The 20,298-nt window shown below is 44.1% G+C and overlaps 2 protein-coding genes across 6 annotated transcripts in view; one reads left to right on the top strand and one right to left on the bottom strand.

Annotated features, from left to right (window-relative positions):
- Positions 1–20,298, bottom strand: part of cacna2d4a (calcium channel, voltage-dependent, alpha 2/delta subunit 4a) — a 591,407-nt gene that overhangs the window by 239,343 nt on the left and 331,766 nt on the right. The window lies entirely within an intron of this gene.
- The window catches only part of lrtm2a (leucine-rich repeats and transmembrane domains 2a), a 102,065-nt gene that overhangs the window by 57,371 nt on the left and 24,396 nt on the right, over positions 1–20,298 (top strand). The window contains exon 1 of one of the 2 annotated variants that reach the window (XM_038781423.1): positions 9,917–10,109. The exons of the other annotated variant lie outside the window; for it this stretch is intronic. The gene's annotated coding sequence lies outside the window, so the exon portion shown is untranslated. Of the gene's footprint in view, positions 1–9,916; positions 10,110–20,298 lie in introns of those variants that run through there. 2 annotated transcript variants of the gene reach the window in all.

The raw sequence follows: 20,298 nt of genomic DNA, 5'->3' as shown, positions 1-20,298 counted from the left end.
CAAGTGCAGGCATGAGATTATTACATTGGAATAACAGTCAATAAGATAGACGATCAGGTGGGTGTTTATTTCTTACTGGTTGCCTGCGCACTTCCAGAACTTTGTTACTCTCGAACACTCCCATTCATGAAAACCCATTCAAAATGTTTAAATCCCCTCAAGTCCTCATCCTATTATAAAAATATTCCGACTTGTATTCATAGCTCATACAAAGATGTATTTTCAGGTTCTCCAGTAGATATCTCCACCCTGAAAGGTGTTGCAGTCTCTTTTTCTGAGGGGAGATTAGTAATCGCAGGCACTTCTGGTGCAATGTCAATTTCTGTAGATGGACGAGAAGTCACACAGTCAGATGGGACAGAGATTGTTACCTCTTTGACCATAACACAGGAGAATTAGGCCAGTCGGCCCACTGTCTACTCCACCATTCAATCATGGCTGATATGTTTCTCATCCCCATTCTCCTGCCTTCTCCCCATAACCCCTGATCCCCTTATTAATCAAGAACCTATCTATCTCTGTCTTAAAGACACTTAGTGATTTGGCCTCCACAGCCTTCTGCGGCAAGGAGTTCCACAGATTCACCACCCTCTGGCTGAAAAAATTCCTCCTCATCTCTGTTTTAAAGGATCGACCCTTCAGTCTGAGGCTGTGCCCTTGGGTTCTGGTTTTTCCTACTAGTGGAAACATCTTCTCCACATTCACTCTATCTAGCCCTCTCAGTATTCTGAAAGTTTCAATGAGATCCTCCTCATCCTTCTAAACTCCATTGAGTACAGACCTGGAGTCCTCAACTGCTCCTCATATGACAAGTCCTTCAATCCGGGGCAAGGCCAACACATCCTTCCTTAGATACGGGGCCCAAAACTGCTCACAATATTCCAAATGGGGGTCTGACCAGACCTTAAACAGCCTCAACTGTACATCGCTGCTCTTGGATTCTAGCCCTCTCAACATGAATGCTAACATTGCATTTGCCTTCTTAACTGCCAACTGAACCTAATGTTAACCTTAAGAGAATTCTTAACTACGACTCCTAAGTCCCTTTGTGCTTCTGATTTCCAAAGCCTTTACCCATTTAGAAAATAGTCTATGCCTCTATTCTTCCTACTTCTTTGCCCACTCTCCTAGCCTGACCAGGTCCTTCTGCAGCCTCTCTGCTTCCTCAACAAAACCTGTCCCTCTACATATCTTTGTATCATCTGCAAACTTAGCAACAATACCCCCAGTTCCTTCTTCCAGATCATTAATGCATATTGTGAATAGCTGTGGTCCCAACATTGACCCCTGAGGCACACCACTAGTCACCAGCTGTCGTCCTGAAAGGACACCTTTATCCCTTTATCCTTAATCTCTGACTTCTGCCAGTCTGCCATCTTCTATCCATGCCAGTACCTTGACCCTAACACCATGGGCTCTTAACTTATTTATCAACCTGCTGTATGTCACCTTGTCAAAGGCCTTCTGAAAATCCAAATAGATCACGTCCACTGGTTCTCCTTTGTCTATCTTCCTCGTTACATCATCAAAGAATTCTAACAGATTTGTCAGGCATGACCTCCCCTTGACAAATCTGTGCTGACTCAGTCCTATTTTACCATCCTCTTGTAAGTACTCCGCAATCTCATCCTTAATAATAGACTCTAAAATCTTATCAACAACTGAAGTCAGGCTAACCAGTCTAATCATTTCCTGTCTTCTGCTTCCCTCCCTTATTAATCAGGGGTGTTACATTTACCATTTTTGGATTCTCCCAGCCTCCAGTGACTCTGAAAGATCACCACCAATGCCTCCACAATCTCCTCAGCTATCTCATTCAGAACCCTGGGGTGTTGTTCATCCGGTCCAGGTGATTCATCCACCTTCAGACCTTTCAGTTTCCTCAGCACCTTCTCCTTAGTGATGGCCACTTCACTCACCTCTGCCGCCCCCTGTCTCTCTTGAAGTTCTGGTATGCCATTGGTGTCTTCCACTGTGAAGACTGATGCAAAGTACCTATTCAGTTCCTCTGCAATTTCTTTTTTCCCTATTACTATTTCTTCAGCCTCATTTTACAGTGGGGCAATGCCCATTCTTGCTTCTCTCTTACCTTTTGTATGTCAAAAGAAAAACTCTTGCAATCTTCTTTTATATTACTAGCTAGCTTAAACTCATATTTCATCTTCTCCCCCCTTATTGCTTTTTTCATTGTCCTCTGCTTACTTTTAAAGGCTTCCCAATCCTCTAGCTTCCCACTAACCCTTGCCACATTGTATGTTTTTTCCTTTGCTTTATGTTGTCCTTGACTTCCCTCCTCAGCTTCCTTTTCATCAGTAGTAAAGTTGCCATACTCCGAGATGACCATAGGCTGCTTTCTCCTTTGAGGGGAATCTCTCCCTGGTGGTGATTCAACCTGAGGATCACTGCACCTCAGGCGAGGAGCAAAATTGAGAAGGCAGGCCTTCACAAATAACCTCAGCTGGTATGGGAATTGAACTCGCACTGTTCACCTCACTCTGCATCACGAACCAGCTGTCCAGTCAATTGAGTTGAACTAGGTATGTAATTGTTTCAATAGGATTGCCAAATTCTGGATGAATTTTCAATAGTAGTTGATGAACCCGAGGAATGACCGAAGTTCAGTGATATTCGTTGGTGTGGAGTTCCATAACATTTTCCATCTTTTTAAAAGCTTTGTGTGGGCCCTTACTGTCAATTACATGTCCGAGATATTGGGCAGATTCTCTAGTCCGACAGCCACGGCCGCTCGCCATTTGCTGGTGGGATTCTGTCTTTCCGCCGATTGTCAATGGGATTTCCCATTGTAAACACCCCATGCTGCCAGGAAACCTATTGGCGGGGCTGTGCTGCCGCCGGGAAAATTGAATCGCAACGGCCGGAGAATTCTGGCCATTGTATGAATGTCAGAGAGAAATCACATTTATCTTTCCTAACATGAAGCCTGAAGCCCATGCATCTGAATACATTTCAGTTTGGCTTCTAAGTGTCGTATGTTTTCTTGTTCATTGGTGCCGTTATCAATATATCATCTAGGTAACACTGTACCCCTGCAATGGATCTGGTCCATTGCCGTTGAAAGAGAGCTGGTTATTCCAAAAGGCAACCTCCTGTAATGGAATAGGATTTTGTGAGGAATGATGGTAAGCAGTTGTTGAGATTTAGCTGCCACTTCATTTGTAGATAGAATTTACAGTGCAGAAGGAAGCCATTCGGCCCATCAAGTCTGCCCTGGCCCTTGGAAAGAGAAGCCCACATCTCCACCCCATCCCCAAGTAACCACACCTAACCTTTTTGGACACTAAGGGCAATTGATCATGGCCAATCTACCTAACCTGCACATTTTTGGGCTGTGGGAGGAAACCGGAGCACCCGGAGGAAACCCATGCAGACACGGGGCGAACGTGCAGACTCCGCACAGACAGTGACCCAAGCCAGGAATTTAACCTGGGACCCTGGAACTGTGAAGCAACTGTATTAACCACTATGCTACCGTGCTCCCCCATAGATAGGCCCGCAATAGGTCAATTTTGCTGAACTTCTGTTCTCCTGCTTGGTCTGTGAACAAATCTTCAATCGATGGTAGCGGGTATTGATCCACGTGTAGAACTGGATTGATTGTTGTCTTAAAATCTCCACAGATAAAATTGTGCCATCCTGATTCATGACAGGTACAATAAAGCTTGTCCAGTTACTAGTAGTTATGGGTTCTAAAACTCCTGTTTCCACAAGTCTTGGTAGTTTAGATTTAACTTTTGGACGTATAGTAAATTGCTCTCGTCTTCAGACATTTCTGCTGGCTATTATCCTTAATCTTCAGGAACACTTGGATTCCTTACATAGGCCCCATTGTGTCTACGCAAACACAGCTGTATTTTTCCATGTTGGTCTGTCAGTCCGACTTTGGTAACTCTGCAGTTTGTCCACTTAGCTCAATGCGGACTGTGATGTAACCTCTCAAAGGCACTATTTCCTCAGTACAGGTCCTCAAGGTCACATCGGCCAAATTCAAAGGCAGGTGATTAAGTTTGCATTCGTAGATGGTCTCGGAAAGTAGGGAGATGGCAGCTCCCCCCATTGACCTCCATTTTGATAGCTTGCCCTTTCAGATTTGGGACTACCCAAAAATGGTGTGAACCACTCTGGATTGGAGAATAAATCCAACTTCAGTTCTTCATCAGAATGAAGTACGGCAGCTTCACTGTGGTTGTTGTTCTTTTCTTCCACAATGTGATTTTTTTGTTGAATTTGTTTCTTTCTTTCTTTAAATGAATTCTGTGTCTTCCTTTGAGCATACTTCTGTGGATAAGTTATTTTACTCCAGCAAACTCTTGCTGTGTGGCCAGTTCTGCCACAATTTCTACATTGGTTGTCCTTGCTTCAGCATGTGAATGATCTGCTTTTGCACAGCAATGATATGCCTAATGCTGGATAGACTTCTTCTGGGCAGCAGCCAGTTTATGGGTCCTTCTGCTTGTTCCAAGCAGGGAAGCCCCCTTAGCCACAAACTCTATTGCAATAGCAATATCATATGTAGTCTTCAGACTACATCATCAATCTTCTCTGAATGGCCTCATTTTTCAAATGACACACTAAACGATTTCTAATTGTGTCGTCTAAAAAGTCCTCAAATTCACAAAACTCTGCAAGTCGCTTGAGGGTTACAAGAAACTGCAATATTTTCCCCTTCTAACTGGTTATTTGATGAAATCAAAATCTTCCTGCGATAATTAACAGCTTTGGTACATAATGGTCTTCTAATATTTTAATCAATCTTGACACGTCTGAACTTTGGGCCTCACAGGCTGAACCAAGCTTAAGGAATGAATAGTTTTGCTAACAATTGTATTCAGGAATGCATGGACCTTAATGTTATCTGAAATTTTATTGGCTAGACTGTAATAATGGAATAATTCTGAGTATGACTTCCAGTTCTCGGAGTCCTCATCAAATGAGCTCATTCTGCCAACATTTTGGGAGGAAATTGCGGGAATCCTGGCAGAGATATTTTGGGCGAAATTCTCCGACCCCCACGACGGGTCGGAGAATAGCGGGAGGGCCTTCCCGACATTTTTCCCGCCCTCCCGCTATTCTCCCCCCCCCCCCCCCCCCCCCCGCCCAACTCCCGACACGAATCGCTGCCGCCGTTTTTTTAAAGGCCGGCAGCGATTCACAGCTGTTCGATGGGCCGAAATCCCAGCCCTTTACGCTGTTTTTACGAACGGCAAACAGACCTGGTCTGGCCGTTCGTAAAAACAGCGGGAACAACTCGCTTTTTATAACCATGGCACCGATTGGCACGGCAGTACCACGGCCGTGCCAAGGGTGCCATGGGCCCGCGATCGGTGGGCACCGATCGCGGGCAGCGGGCCCGATGCCCGCGCACTATTTGTCCTTCCGCCGCCGCGCAGTATCCATTCGCGGGGCGGCTGAGGGGCATCCCGGCCCGCGCATGCGCGGGTTTCGCGCAAATACGCGATGACGTCATCCGCGCATGCGCGGGTTGGAGTCTTCCAATCCGCGCATGCGCGGCTGATACCATATGACGCGTCAGCCGGCGCTAACTCCGGCAAGCGGGCTTAACGAAATTCGTTAAGCCCGTGATGCCGGAGCTTGCGGCGTCGGGCTGCTAGCCCCGACCAGGGACCAGAATCGGTTCCCGGTCGGGAAGGGGCGCGCTGGCGTCAAACCCGACCGGGTTTGACGCCAGCCTTACGATTTCTCCCGTTTTGGGAGAATCGCGCCCTTTATTCGTCGACAGCCACAGGTGAAGTGCCTGAAGATTGGAGGGGAGCAAATGTTGTGCCTTTGCTTAAGAAAAGCAGGGAAAAGTCTGGGAAGTACAGACTGGTGAGCCTAACGTTTTTGGTGGGTAAGTTGTTCAAAGTTATTCTGAGAAACAGGATCTACAGGCATTTTGAGAGGCAAGGACCAATTAGGGACAGTCAGCATGGCGTTGTGAGTGGAAAATCACGTCTCACAAATTTGATTGAGTTTTTTGAAGGCTAACCAAGAAGGTAGATGAGGGCAGTGCAGGCGACGTAGTCTACATGGACTTTAACAAGGCCTTTGACAAGGTGCCTCATGGTAGGTTGTTGCATAAGGTTAAATCTCACAGGAAACAGGGTGAGGCAGCCAATTGGATACAAAATTGGCTTGATGACAGAAGACAAAGGGTGGTTGTAGAGGGCTGTTTTTCAAACTGGAGGCCAGTGACTAGCGGTGTGCCTCAGGGATCAGTGCTGGGTCCACTGTTATTTATTTAATGATTTGGATGAGTATTTAGGAGGCATGGCTAGTAAGTTTGCAGATGACACCAAGATTGGTGACATAGTGGACAGTAAAGAAGGTTATCTAGGATTGCAAGGGGATCTCGATCAATTGGTCTAATGGGCCGATGAATGGCAGATGGTGTTTAATTTAGATAAATGTGAGGGTGATGCATTTTGGTACATCGAATCGGGGCAGGACCTACTCTGTTAATGGTGGGGTGTTGGGGAGAGTTATAGAACAAAGTGATCGAGGAGTACAGGTTCATAGCTCCTTGAAAGTGGAGTCGCAGGTGGACAGGGTGGTGAAGAAGGCATTCGGCATCCTTGGTTTAATTGGTCAGAACATTGAATAAAGGAGTTGGCACATCTTGTTGCAGTTGTTCAAGACATTAGTAAGGCCACACTTGGAATGCTGTGTACAGTTCTGGTCACCGTATTACAGAAAGTATATTATTAAACTAGAAAGAGTGCAGAAAAGATTTACTAGGATGCAACCGGGATTTGATGGTTTGAGTTATAAGGAGAGGCTGGATAGACTGGGACATTTTTCCCTCGAGCCGAAGAGGCTTAGGGGTGACCTTATAGAGGTCTATAAAATAATGAGGGGCATAGACAAGGTAGATAGTCAACATCTTTTCCCAAATGTAGGGGAGTCTAAAATTGAAGGGTGTAGGTTTAAGGTGAGAGGGGAGAGATACAAAAGGATCCAAAGGGGCAGTTTTTTCACACAGAGGCTGGTGAGTGTCTGGAATGAGCTGCCGGAGGCAGTAGTAGAGGAGGGTACAATTTTGCCTTTTAAAAGGCATTTAGACAATTATATGGATAAGAGGGATATGAGCCAAATGTGGGCAATTGGGAGTAGTTTAGTGGTAAAAACTGGGCAGCATGGACAAATTGGGCCGAAGGGCCTGTTTCCATGCTGTAAACATCTATGACTCTATGATTCTATTTTCTGCCATTTTTAACGTTATTGGAATGTTCTCCCAACTTCTTTTAAGTTAATGCTCCAATTAAATAAAGTTGAATTACCAATTTGTAACACCTTTAACTCGCAATGTGAGCCATGCAAATCTCTTGTTCTCGGCCCTGCTCTACCTCCGTGTCTTACTGCACTGCACATGGCAAACTCTGCAGCCTGAACTCCTCAGATTGCCAGTTTAAAACTGCTGCGTGTCTCTCCTTTGAACCTTTTCTCAAAAAAACCTTATTGGTTCCGATGCCAGGTGTGATGTCTGACCTTCAATTAATCTACTTGGTTTATTGATCTGTTGAAGTTGCTCCCCTTTTCTACATTGACTTTAGCTCAATGGTCGAAGTTTGACTCTTTCTTTCCTTCTGAAAAAGAATTGTTTTTTCCTGATCCATTCCTCGTCGCCATCTTTAGGCTAACAGTACAAAATAAATATATTGCAGATGTACATGGGTTAAAAGCAACATTAACAAAGGTTTATTAAATAAGTCTTCACTGCACAAAGGCTGTTACTAGACGAGGGCGAAAAGCCCGTGAAGTAGCCAATGATGTCATGCATGTCACATGACTCGTTCCTTAAAGAGACTTTGCACACACCAAAAAAACACACAAAAATAACATAAATATAACAATATATTTGTGCAAAAAGGCAGGTATGGCTGAATGCTTTCAGCTGGTGATGGGAGAAAGGCAAGATGAACCTCCCAAGTTCAGGCATTAATAATGGACAGCTCAGGTCCAGAGAATTGTTATTTAGAGCCCAGCTGGGCATGGAGCTAATTGCCACCATATCAGCCCTCTAACACAAACTGGTCATCACACAGTTCCCCCACTATACCCGTAAAATAAATTACAGAATCTTGGAAAATAGCTCATAATGTAACTGGCAGTCACTGCAGGCTGCGTTAAATGAAAGTTAACTTTGAACTATCAGTCTGTCTTTGCTATGCTACATCCCAGACAAAGATTGATTACATGAGGTTTCAGAGTGAGGCAGGAGAGAGGAAACAATGCAATAGTTAGAGCTAATGCACAAGAGCAAGATAATTATCAGTCAGCAGCTAGTTGACAAGTTCCAGTAACAGCCGATTTTCATTATTTCCTGATCCAATTATGCCTTCACAATCTTTCATACTTCCCAGAATCTCGCACAAAACCCATTCAAACTGTCCCTCAGCTGTATGGAAATCTCCAAGGAATGTATTTCCTCTGTTCAGTCAAGTTTGCCCAATGTGGCATTGGAAAGCACAAACTCATCACATTTCTTGGGAGACAGGACAGAACCACGCACTAACAGTGGATAACTGGAAAGAGGTTTTAAGACTGATTTTGATGGCTTGTACCTGCAGTAGTCGGCTAGACCAATTCAGAATCCTCCATTAAAGAACCCTTCTCCACACAAACAATTAAACTTTGTTTCACTATAGAAGAACTACACATTCATATTCTGATCACGTGCCCACTCTACGTAGTTCCACTGAAACCATAACTAATGTCAATATCCCCTCAGGATTAACTCCATTTCCATTTAATTCTTCAAGGGGACCACATCTCAATTGTCTTCTCTCTTCCCTGACTGTCTGTTGGGCAATACCACGCAACCGTGCAGAATTGACTAAAAGCCTAAATGTTTACATCTGAGAGTATCAGCCAATCGTTATTAAACTCTAAATTTGAACTAACTGCAATATAGATAATGATGATCAAATACTGTATGGAATTCAATTGTTCTGAAGCGCTTGAAACCATGGAAATACCATGCTGCAGAAACAAATTAATTGAAGATGAATAATGTAGGATGTAAAGTTAGATGGTGATCTAGAGTTTCACTCCAATTGACTTTGTAGTGAACTTTGTTCAGGAGATAAACTAGGTGGAGTAGGCCGAGAAATTGATTTGTGCAAGCCTCTCTGAAAAATAGGTGCAGCATCTTCATACTTCTGCGATCAGCCTGCTCAACTGGTTGCACTTTCACCTCGGAGTTCAAACTGCACATTCACTTCACAATTAATGCCAATTTTAAGGAAGTGTTTCATTGTTGGAGGTATTGTCCTTCCGATCAGACACGCACCTGGGCTCTGTTCCAGCAGTTCAGGACAAATTAAAAAGTGTTTGCCAATATTTGAAGAGGAGAAGAGTTCCCCTGGCACCAGCAAACATTGGTCCCTCATTCAACATCTACAGAAATAGACAAATGGGAAAATAATCTAATTTCCTTTTGTGGGATCTTGCAGAACTTATACTGGGTACACTTCATTGTAGAACAAGATTAAATGTTTGAGGGAAGTGAAAAAGTGGGATGTAAATGCAAACCCAAGCCTTTGTTTCGTAAGAGAAACCTTACACAGTGCGTGCAAGCTGAATTTATTTCTCATTCTTGCTTTTTTACATTCCTAAAACAGCTACATATCTGGCACTGTACTTCAAAACAAAATGAGATACTTTTGAAGTTTGTGTGTAAATTGTTGGATACATAAAAAATAATTTTAATTTGAAAAAATTGTATTTGGACAGAATCTGGGGTGCTCAATATAAAAATGAACAAAAGGAACATAAATATTTCTGTAAACATTTCACATTATTTCAATTGACTCATTCTATCACTAAAATATTAGCAAGTGACCAATTTATCCGTGTGGTCTCAGGTTTGTCAGCTGATCAGCAGTAAGTAGAGCAGGCAGCAGATCTCAAGTTACTATCTTTAACACAGCAGCAGCAGTAATGAAACTGCACAGTCCCATCAGAACGAGAAACATGCCAGAGGGCTCATTGCACCATTGCCAGCACCTTACAATGTGGTAACAACAAATGGCAACCAGAGCCAGCTGATTAATTAGAATGACTGAGAAATATAAAAATCAAGGTGTCACGTAAGTGTTAAAATATTTTGTTGAGATGTGAATGGTTCGGAGAATGGTTCGAAGACTAAACACTGCAGCAGGGTCTATGTCTTTTCTTAGTATTTTCTGGAGGATTTCTAAGATGAAAAACATTCTGGGTCAATCCGCAGCAGATCTTGCTGTTTTGCACTGTTAGATCAAATTTGTTGATTAAGCATGAAGTTACAATGAAGGGGTGAGTGACAAGACCTAAACAGGTCTTATCAGGAATCTTTTATTCTTTAAATTGTTTGCTACTAATTTCCTCAAGCTCGAAAGTATTATGATATTCCTGCTAAACTGTAATGTCCTATGGAACGTCACACACTTCAGTCACTTTATTTATGTCTGTATATTTCTGTAAATATATTTCTGTGGCACAGGTATTTGTAATGTACATCATATCTTAGGGTCTATATACATACCATATCTGCTTATAATTATTGTTACTGTATGTACATGCACATCCCTGTACTCAACCTCTCTACCCTTCCCTATTTGCACTCATAAACTACATATCATACATTATGTATATTGTAGTTGATAAACATTCAGGCATTTGGGATGTTCGCATTAAATTTAATACTGAATGTGCTTCTGTGATATAGCTGTCTCCTCACTGAGCTGAACAGTATAATACAAATGTAGCTCAACTATCATGCAATCCTTCACCTAACATGCTGTTTCATCTTTATTGTCAGAGATTATAAAGTAAACATTTATATAATTTCAGGTTCTGACCTCAGGTTTGTACTCAGTATATCACATGGATTTATCTGTCTGTTCTTCATTCAGTTTATCTGGTCCTATCGTTATCATCAGTTTATTTGCCTGCATAAATATTTACCTGTGGATACTTTCCTGCCAGTCTGTCAAGCTATCTATTTGTACCTGTAACAAACTGCCTTTCAGTCTGTGTACATCTGTTTATTGGTTAGACTGCATCTGTGCACATTCATCAATCTCTGTCTTGTAACTTTGCTTCTTTGTCTGCCAGGATTCTTGTGTTTGTCTGATTCTCTGAGCCTGTGTTTATCTACCCACATCTATGTCTATTTTTATCTAATCAAATCTGTCTAACTGTACCTATATTTACCTTATTCAATGTCAGACTACCTTTCAGTATCTGCGTCTACCTTCTAATCTAGCCCCACTCTTTGTACTTGTCTCCCAGTTATCCATTCATATCTACTCAAACCTATGTGTGTGGTGTCCAATTGAGGTTTCTTTTCATGAAAGTTTGATGATACAGTGTCACAGAATGGTCTGCTACAGTGAGATATGTGTTACAGCGTGAGTATTTTAGATAGTTTGTCAGACAGGGAGCTAAAACAGTTCGCATGATATTAATGAGTTATGAGAAGGGCTGTTAAATTGTTTGCATGCTGCATGTTACTTACATAATGAGGATTAAGTTATTTTTTATTTTTTTAAATTTAGAGTGCCAAATTCATTTTTTTTCCAATTAAGGGGCAATTTAGCGTGGGCAATCCACCTACCCTGCATATCTTTGGATTGTGGGGGCAAAACCCTCGCAGACACGGGGAGAATGTGCAAACTCCACACAGACAGTGACCCAGAGCCGGGATCGAACCTGGGACCTCGGCGCCGTGAAGCAACAGGGCTAACCCACTATTAGGATTAAGTTAGAACAAGCAGTTTACATCCCTACTCATTTGGACAACTGTAAATACAGTTATTTGTTGGTATCATAAATAATGCTACAGTGAAGCAGAGAGTTACTTTGAGGGGTTCCTGATAACTGAGCATGCATTATGACTTTTTTTTAATAAGCACAACAGATGGAAGATACATATGTCAAATGTCATTTTGCTTTGTGGGACAGTATGGTGTAGGGCTCATTATGCTGCAATAATACTTGGAAATGGTGAGGTGCATATAGTACTCTCTCCAGACATAATATAAATGCAAGTAGATGAACATAATAAAAACATCAATTTAATGACACACAAAACAGTGAAACAAACTTGTGCTACCTGCATTTTCTGTGCACCTGAGTTCTACTAACTGATGTGAAGGTTTGTCTTTGTCGTAGGAGATTGCACATTTGCCTGTGATCTGCATAAGGCATCACCTGATCCCTGTTATGCCATTGTGCAATGAAGTATTTAAAAACATTGTATCAAAATTAAACAGAATGTTGGGAATTTGTCAACTTAGTCAGCATTATGTCATTTATCATATAGAGCAGAAGAAATTCAATGGGCTTAGTGTGCCTGTGCCAGTTCTTTGAAAGAGGTATTCAGTCATTTTATTATTGAATCTGTTTCCACCACCATTTAAGGTGCCTAACTCAGATCATAACTTATTAATTTAAAAAATGTCCTCATATCCCCCCGGTTATTGATCCTGCCAATGGAAACAGTGAACTGGATTCTCCATTCTGGAGACAAAGTACTGCCACCAGAGTAGGATCGCTCCTGATCTCTGCTGGCACTATGAGCGACACCACGGAGTGAGTCACTCCCCTTTTCCATGAAAATTTATGTATGGAGGGGAGCTTGTGGGATTCTGTTGGAAACCTGGTATCAGACAACACTTTCTGCGGGTGACCTGATACAAGACTTGGAGGCTTACCCCCTCCCCCCACAGTCCAAATCCTGCCCCCCCCACTTGACAAATAGGGGCATCCTCCTCCCCACCACTATAGGAATAACAGATCACTCCCCCACTGCATGCATGGATGGGGGTGACCAGGCCCACTTTCCATCGATCCCCTCATCAGACTCCCCCATCAGACCCTCCCAACAGAGACCCCAACAGAGGCCCCATCCAAAACCTTTAAAAGAGACCCTCTCATCAGACCCCCATGTCAAAACCCCCCAATCAGAGACCCTTGTCTGAAAGCTGACGAGCAGTCCAGGAGGTAGGTGACAAATCACTGTATTTTCACTTACCCTTCCCTAACATCTGCTGCCTCAGACAAAAGTGTTCAAAGTAGCAGCTGATACAAGTGTCAGAGGCTTTTGTAAAACACCTGGTGTACTTCAAAAGGCTTGAAATCCTTTGACAGCCTTTGAAATGCAGATCTTCCATTCAATTTCACACAGCAATACACGGCATAGGACTGTAATTGACAGTTTTATTACTCCACAGATGGTTGCTTTATGGATTGCTTATTGATCTTCCTCTTCAAGCTTGAATACATCTCAAGTGTCCTGCTGTGATGCTATCTACAATGCTTATGAACTCTCTTGCTACGATTGACAACTCCTCACCATCAAAAGCAGCTAATTGCTTTGACTTCTTTTTCACAGCACTGTGGGTGTACCTAAACCATATGGACTGCAATGGTTCAGGAAGGCAGAACACCAGCACCTTCTTGAAGGCAATTACGGATGGCCAATAAGTGCACACCTAGTTTTGAAAAAAGGTGTCACAGAATGTGGTTGCTTGCATCAGCCAGCTTATCCACAAGGAACTGTGGCCATAGGGAGTTGGAAGCAATCCCATGCAAGTTACATTAAAGGTCACCACCATTTAAAATGTATTTGCCAGTGGCTCCTTCTAGGGCTCTACTGGGGACCAGTGTAGCATCATCCAGTCAACGATACACAAGTTCGTCTGGGAGGAGACAGATACCCTCTTCAGGAGAGCACACTAATTTGTCCAAGTCTACCTGGATCCTGAAAGCCAGGCTGCAAGATAATTGGTTTTTCAGCAATCTCAGAATTCCCTCAAGTACAAGAGAATATTTACTGCACACATGTGGCTTTGACATCTCCCTGTCAACAGCCAGTCACATTCATCAATGGGAAAGTTTTCCATTCTTTGAATGTGCAGCTGATAAGTGATTTGACAAGATAAATACTGCATGTTCGTGCTCAGTTCCCAGGAAGCTCTCATGGCGCCTATATTCTGAACTACTCCTAAGTGCCACAGGTTTTTGAAGGACCTCAGAGATTGCAGGCTGGCTCCCCGGGGACAAGGAAAATCACCAGAAGACCTGTCTAATGACACCAGTTCCCTGTCTGCAGAGTGTTACTGAGAAGAGCTAGATTTCCGCAAATGCCGCCACAAGGTCCACAATTGAACAGACGATAGGCTTTCCAAAGATGAGGTTCAGATGTTTGAACTACAGAGGCAGAGCTCTCTAATATCCACCATGCAGTGTGTCCTGGGTCACCATTGCCTGCTGTACCCTGCATAATCTTCTGCTACAAAGAGGGGATGTCTTGACTGAGGGGGGGCATGGAGGACCGAGTTGTCTCCTCCAATTTTGAGAATGGTGAAGGAATTCAGAGGTTATTGCAAGGGCATGATGCAGCAGAGAGGCCTGTGACATTCCACTAACACATTCCAGGCAGAATAAACTACCAAGGCATTTCATTGACTATTTGGTTTTCTATCCTCTGCTGGCTGATAGGCCCCAACTCATTTTTAGTGGCAGACATTATTATTTGCTCTAATGCCTCGTGGGTTATGATAATTGAATTGAATTGTGCTACTTAATGTCCACGCTGCTGGTGGTTTTATCCGTTACATGTGCCAAACTGTGCTAATCCTGCCACTAAATGCATGCATTAGAAACTGCAAAGCACTCCATTTTCCCACAACCCCGGGCACCTGTAAGTGGAAATGAGATTTTTCCCAGTCACTACTGGGCCATAGTAAACCTTTGTCCTTTGACATCTTTAGCATGCTGACAGGTTTTGAGGTTATTTTGGAGTACGCTCACAGAGTGCTCCACCTGCACTATGGGTTTTTGATTAGCAACCGATCCAGACCCTCCAATCATGGAGATTACTGTAAGACTCAGCTCAGTCCAAGATGGCCTTCGCATTAGTGCGTGACTGTGATCCGTCATTGTAGAAAGCCCAGCCAAGGTAAACATCTTTCCTGCACAGACTCTGCAAAAGCATGTTTAGAGTTGCTTACACTACACATGGATAGTCTCAACAGTCCTTGGCATGGTTCAGCACACAGGTCCAATCTATTCTTTCACCTCATGGCCTAATACCCTAGTTGTTCAACGATGTCTGATGCACTTTGGTTGCAAACACTTCACGTGAGATCTACTTCAACCTTTGATAAGGAGAAGAAAAGGCTGAACAAATCTCCATGTAAGGTCTCACAGAGGCTTCAGTCAACTGAACACACATCACTTTAATCCTTGACTTAATCCCTCCTACAGTCCTGAAACTCGGCCGAGTTCACAACGGCCTTCCCGATTTTTCCCGGGAGCGGAGAATTCCACCCATCCGCATCCTGTGCATTAAATTCACACTGCACAAGTCTGCCTATCTAAGTCCTCCTGAAGTCTGTTACTAGCCTCTTCATTGTATATTATATTGTTTAAGCTTTGTGAAATCTGTAAATTTTGATATTATACTCCTACTTCTAAGTCCAAGTCATTATTATATATCAACTATCGCAATGGTATAATGATCACAATACTGAATCTTGGGACCATCAATGTATACTTCCCTCCTGTCTGACAAACAACGGTTCATCTCTCTGCTCTCTGCTTTCTGTCTCAGCCAATTTTGTATATAGGCTACTACTTCCGCTTTAATCTCACACACTTCAGTTTTGCTAACAAATCTGTTATATGGAGCTTTGTCCATATCAACCACAATACCTTCATAAATCTTTCCATGAATTCATCAAGAAACTCACTCAAGTTTCTCAGAAGCTATTTGCCATAAAAAAAATAGTGTTAACTAAGAAAATGGGCCCAAAATTTCGGTAAGGCCTGTTAGTTCGTGCAGGAATCTTGATATGCATTTAAAAAAAAATTCATTTCCAGGGTGTGGGCATCGCTGGTTAGGCCATCAATCATTGTCCATCATTAGTTGCCCTTCAGAAATGCTGGTGAGTTGTCTTATTGAACCGCTGCAGTCCTGAGGTGTAGGTACACCCACTGTGCAGTTAGGGAGGAAGTTCCAGGACTTTGCCCCAGCAACAGTGAAGGAACGGTGATATATTTCCGAGTCAGGATGGAAACGTGGACATGAACCTCCAGGTGGTGGGGTTCCCAGGTATCTGCTGTTCTTGTCCTCCTAGATGGTAGTGGTCGTGGGTTTGGAAGGTGCTGTCTAAGGAACCTTGATGGGTTATTGCAATGCAACTTGTAGATGGTACACACGGCTGCCACTATTCATCGGTGGTGGAGGGTTTGAATGTTTGTGGAAGGGGGAGCAATCAAGTGGTCTACTTTATCCTGGATAGTGTTGTTTTTTTGTAAATTTAGAGTCCTCAATTACTTTGTCCTGGATAGTGTTGAGTTTCTTGGGTGTTGTTGGAGCTGCACTTATCCAGGCAAGTGGAGAGTATTCCATTACACTCCTGACTTGTGCTTTGTAGATCGGACATCATCTATATTGAAGTGATGGTGCATTTCAACTGATGCAATTTTTTCCTGAGGCTCAGGTGGTTCAACAGGTGAATGAATTTCTGCACTCTCAGTCAGGAATGCAAAATGAGAGCTAAGAAACCTGGGTCTGAGTCCTGGGGAAATATTGCTTGATTGACAGCTTTGGCTCTCTGATCTATGCTGTCAATTTCACAATTTTACACTGGATAAATAGGTTTTAAATGCTTGCAGTTTCAGCCACTAATATTTAAAAGGTTCTGGAAGGTTGTCAATTTTATTGGGCTGCAGCAAAAATTAGTTTTTGTAAAGGCAGCGATCAATGAAAGACTGTTTTTAAAGTTTCTGTTCACACATTCCACAGTCACTATAGGTTCATTGTTTCTATACAGTCTGTAGTGGGTGAATGGATATGGAAGTGTCTTAGTCTGGTATGGAGACCATGAGGGGCCACAGAAGTTGTTTTTGGAGCACACCTTGAATTGGGGTTTATGAGGGCTTGGAGGTGGATGGAGGATATGGGAGCAAGACCTTTTGAACTTACCTTTCAAAAGGTTCTATCATGCAGACACACGATGACAGCTGCCTACCACCCAGCGTCAAACAGTCTGGCTGAGAGGGCCCTATTGTGTTTACCTCAAGGACCTTTTCAGAAGCAGAACAAAACCATGCTCAGACTGAAAAGGAAGGCTTAGCGGTTATATCCATAGAACATACAGTGCAGAAGGAGGCCATTAGGCCAATTGAGTCTGCACCTACCCACTTAGGCCCTCACTTCCACCCTATCCCTGTAACCCAATAACCCCTCCTAACCTTTTTGGACACTAAGGGCAATTTAGCATGGCCAATCCACCTAACCTGCATGTCTTTGGACTGTGGTAGGAAACCGGAGCACCCGGAGGAAACCCACGCAGACACAGAGAGAACGTGCAGACTCCACACAGACAGTGACTCAGCGGGGAATCGAACCTGGAACCCTGGCGCTGTGAAGCCATAGTGCTAGCCATTTGTGCCACCGTGCTGCCCAGTGTGAAGAATTTCCACCGGTATGTGTACGGTTGACAGTTTGACATAGTCCCTGACCACAAACCACCACTGAGTCTTTTAATAAATCCAAAGCCTTGTTGAGGGTGCAATGTTGCACCTTGCTGCTGGCGGCTTACAGCTATGCTTTTCAGCACTGGCCTGCGATGCAAATTGCTGATGCGAATGCAGTATGTTGCCTGTCCCTACCAAAGAGAATTCCGCACCACCAATACCCCCAGGAGACACTATGCCAGTGTCCATTGTGTCCAAACGCATTTGGACTCACAGAGACAATTTTTTCTCAGTTGTTGAAAGTATGATACAGACTGGGTGCCATTACAAGTCTAAACAGCCAAGGTCATACTTCACTTATCAGGATGCGTTGACACATGAAGATGGCATCATTCTGTGGGGATCAAGGGTGGTCTGCCACGGAGTCCCTCATTCAAGAACTACATCCGCCCACCCAGGGCAGACAAAGATGAAGATGCTGGCACGCAACTACTTGAAAGATGAGTACAATTGTTCCACCCTTGCCATATGCAGTAATCCTTGCCGCCTTTTACCACACTTCACCCTAGGGAATAACCCGGTCACCCGTGGACCAGGGTCCACATTAACTATGCTGGGCCATTTATGGGCAAGATGTTTTTAGTGCTGGAGGATGCTCACTGTAAGTGGCTATCAGTTCAAACCCACCACCTTGGTGGCCATGGTCACTGCCTTGCATCGAGTGTTTGCCAAGCCAAGTGTTTCCAAGTCAATTGTTTCAGACAATGGCACTCGTTTCACCGGTGATGATTTCCAAGTTTTTGTGTGAGCAAATGGCATTCGACACCTGATGACAGGAGCCTACCATCCAGCGTCGAACAGTCTGGTTGGAGGGTTGTTCAGACTTACAAGAATGCAATGAAAAGCTATCTGATAAACCACTTTGCCAGCAGTCAGTTAATTTTTGGTTGTTGTACAACTCAACCCCTCATTCCATCATGGGGGTCATACCCACTGAGCTGCTCATGGGCCATCAGTTGAGAACCCGATTGGATGTTGTGCTTCTATTTTTGGCGGGGAGGGGGGTTCTTGGGTGGGAGTCCTGGTTTTGGTCCGTAATTTTGCTTCAGGTTCGCTGGTATTTTAGGTGGTCAGTGTTAGTGGGAAGACCGTCAGAGAGCACATCAACCACTTGAGGAGTTAAGGGATGGCGACCCCCAGCTTGGAGTCTATTGTAACTTCAAAGGGAGCTGAGGCCTCCTGATTCTGCTCAACCAGCTATATCTGTCAAGCCGGTATGATCAGTTCGCCTGTCGTTGAGGCGGTCCCTCCTGTGGTGATACCAACTGTTGACAATTCGAACACCCGAAAGGGTGCTGAACCCTGTGAAAGGGCTATGTAGGTCCGGGAAGAACCAGAGGTCTTTGGATCGTTTGTTTCCTTGATAGACTCTCTTTCCCTTGTTATCCCTGTCATAATATTCACTCATGTATATCATGAGATGCAGACAGGCAGTGACTGACACACAGGATAATCAATGAACACACACGACACAGGACAACCAATCACCAGACAGGACACCACCACTATAAAGCCCACAGGGCATTAAGGCTCTCTCTCTCTCTCTCACAGGACACAGCTACTGAGATAGTTAGAGTGCACAAGCCAGTGAACATCATCACCATGTGATAGAGAGCTAGTGTGGTCAAGCCAGTAGGAGGTTATCAGTTAGGTTAATAGAGTGTCAACCTACAGCAGATTATGTACAGAAATCAACAGGTTCAATAAAACAGTGTTGGACCATCTCCTGTGTCGGAAGCCTGTTTCTCGTTTTACTGCATCCAGTTGCAGTCGATGTGAGACCAACACAGATAACACATCATGGTACCAGGGAGCTATTAACTCTAACGAACCTACCTCAAGTAAATCTGCAACGACCAGCACGCAGCCATCCAGCGGCATGGAAACAATCCAACCTCCTCCGCAACTCCGGATCTGCGGCAACCTCGGCGCCAACTGGAAATTCTTCAAACAGAAGTTCCTCCTGTATATCGAGGCATCCGACCTCGAGGCAGCATCAGATGCCCGAACAATCGCGCTGTTCCTGTCGACTGCGGGGGAATCACGCCATCCACATCTATAACTCGCTCACGTTTGCCGATGGCGAAGACAAGACGAAGTTCAAGACGGTTCTGCTGAAATTCGACAACCACTGCAACATTGAGGTGAATGGGAGCTTTGAACGGTACATCTTCCAACAGAGGCTTCAGAATAAGGATGAACCTTTTCAGTCCTTCTTGACACATCTCCGCATCCTAGCGCAGTCATGTAATTATGACTCAACGGCTGATTCCATGATCCGGGATCAGATCGTTTTCGGGGTCCAGTCCAACTCCCTGCGGGAGCAGCTCCTCAAAATCAAACAGTTGACCCTCTCGGTCGCCATTGAAACATGGGTTGTCCATGGGCATGCCAGGAATCATTACGCCCGCATCAGGGCGGCAAGAAATGCAAAACTAGTCTCCCACGAGGCAGAAAGGGTACAGGCCATCGCTAAAATACAAGAACTGAGCATTGAGGAGAGTGGCCGTTTCACGCGCTTTTCCCGGGTCCCTACACATGCGCGCCACGACCGGGTGGACGACGAAGCCGAAGACCACGATGCGCATTTGCGAACGTCGGCCGACCACACTGCGCATGCGCGATGGCGCATGGAACGCGCTCACGTCAGCATCATGACATGTCCAAATTGTGGCTCCGCCCATTTAAAGCGGCAATGTCCAGCCAAAGGAAGGCGATGTCTACAGTGTGGAAAGCATGGGCATTACG

The sequence above is a fragment of the Scyliorhinus canicula genome, chromosome 20, assembly GCF_902713615.1.
Source record: "Scyliorhinus canicula chromosome 20, sScyCan1.1, whole genome shotgun sequence".
NCBI lineage: Eukaryota > Metazoa > Chordata > Chondrichthyes > Carcharhiniformes > Scyliorhinidae > Scyliorhinus > Scyliorhinus canicula.
The sequence above is the reverse complement of the archived record's forward strand: the minus strand, read 5'-3'. Positions and strand labels throughout refer to the sequence as shown.